Raw genomic sequence first — 2,091 nt, 5'->3', positions numbered from 1 at the left:
GGTTTAGGGTGAGATTTAGGGTTAGGGTGAGGATTAGGGTTAGGGTTAGGGTGAGGGCTAAGTTGAGGTTGAGTTTTAGGGTGAGGGTTATGGTGAGGGTGAGGGATTGTGTTAGGTAACGATTACGTATAGGTTTAGGGTTAGGGTGAGGGTTAGGTTTAGGGTGAGGGTTAGCTTGAGGCGTACGGTTTGGGTTAGGGTGAGGATTAGGGTTAGTGTGAGGGTAAGGGTGATGGTGAGGATTAGAGTGAGGGTGAGAGTTACTGTAAGGGTGAGGATTGGGTGAGGGTGAGGGTTAGGGTGAGGGTTAGGGTTAGGATTAGGCCGAGGGTGAGGGCAAGGGTTAGGGTTAGGGTTAGGATTAGGGTGAGGTTTAGCGTTAGGGTTAGTGTTACAGTTAGGGTGAGGGCTAGAGTGAGGGGTAGCGATAGATTTCTAGTGCTGGTTAGGTTTAGTAAGAGCATTAGGGTTACAGATAGGGTTAGGATTATTGTCAGGGTAAGGGTTAGGGTGAAGTTTAGGGTGAGAGTGAGGGTTAGGGTTACCGTGAGGGTTAGGGTTAGTGTTAGGGTGAGGGTTAAGGTTAGGTTAAGGTTTATGGTGAGGGTTATGGTTAGGGTGAGGTTGAGTGTTAGGGTTAGTGATAGGGTTACGGTGAGGGCTAGGGTGAGAGTTAGAGTTAGGGTTAGGGTGAGGGTTAGGGTTAGGGTGAGATTTAGGTTTTGTGTGAGGGTTAGTGTTAGGGTTAGGGTGAGTGTTAGGGTGAGGGTAAGGATTAGGGTGAGGGTTAGGGTCAGGGTGAGGTTTAGGTTTAGGGTTATGGTTAGTGTCAGGGTTAGGGTTACAGTGGAGGTTAGGGTTCGGGTGAGAGTGAGGGTTAGGTGTAGGGTTAGGCTTAGAGTGAGGGTGAGGTTTAAGGTGAGGATTGGAGTTAGGGTTAGGCTGAGGGTGAGGGTGAGGGTGAGGTTTAGGGTTAGGGTGGAGGTTAGGGTTAGGGTGAGGGCTAGAGTTTGGGTTAGAGTATTGGTGAGGGTGAGGGTGAAGGTGAGGTTTAGGGTTAGGGTTAGGGATATTGTGAGGGCTAGGATGAGGGTGAGGGTTAAGGTGAAGGTGAGGGAGAGGGTTTCGTTTTGGTAAGGGTTATGGTTAAGGTTAGGATTAGGTGAGGGTGAGGGTTAGGGTGAGGGTTACCTTTAGGGGGAGGTTTAGGGTTAGGGTTAGGGTGAGTGTTAGGGTTAGGGTGATGTGTAGGGTGATTTTGAGGGTGAGGGTGTGGAAGAGATTTAGGGTTAGCGTGAGGGTTAGCCTGACAGTGAGAGTTACGGTGAGGGTGAGGATTAGGGTTACGTTTATGGTGAAAGTTAGGTTTAGGGTTAGGGTTAGAGATAGGGTGAGGGCTAAGTTGAGGGTGAGTGTTAGGGTGAAGGTTATGGTGAAGGTGAGGGTTTGTGTTAGGTAAGGATTACGGTTAGGTTTAGGGTTAGGTTGAGGGTTAGGTTTAGGATGAGGGTTAGCTTGAGGGGTACAGTTAGGGTTAGGGTGAGAATTAGGGTTAGTGTGAGGGTTAGTGTTGGGTTAGGGTTAGGGTGAGGGTTAGGGTGAGCCTAAGGTTTAGGGTGAGGGTGAGGGTTAGGATTAGGGTTAGGTTGAGAGTGAGAGTTAGGGTGAGGGTAAGGGTTAGGATGAGGGTTAGGTTGAGTGTAAGGGTTAGAATTAGCATTAGGGTTAGGGAGAGGGTTAGGGTGAGGGTTAGGGTTCAGCTGAGGTTAGGGTGAGGGTTAAGTTTAAGGCGAGGTTTAGTGTTAGGGTTAGGGTTAGGGTGAGGGTGAGGGTGATGGTGAGGGTTAGGGTTAGGGTGAGTGTGAGGGCTAGGGTTAGGGTGAGGGTTATGGTTAGGCTCAAGGTGAGGTTTAAGGTTAGGTTTAGGGTGAGGGTTAGGGTGAGAGGTAGGGTTAGGGTTGGGTTAGTGTGAGGGCTAGGGTGAAAGTAAGGGTTAGGGTGTGGGGGAGGGTTAGGGTTACGGTGATGGATTGGGTTAGGTTTAGGCTGAGTGTTAGGTTGAGGGTTTGTGTTAGGTCTAGGCTTAGGGTG

This window comes from Dipodomys merriami, unplaced genomic scaffold (assembly GCF_024711535.1).
Source record: "Dipodomys merriami isolate MVZ:Mamm:240054 unplaced genomic scaffold, mDipMer1.0.p SCAF_67, whole genome shotgun sequence".
NCBI classification, from domain to species: Eukaryota; Metazoa; Chordata; class Mammalia; order Rodentia; family Heteromyidae; genus Dipodomys; species Dipodomys merriami.
The sequence above is the reverse complement of the archived record's forward strand: the minus strand, read 5'-3'. Positions refer to the sequence as shown.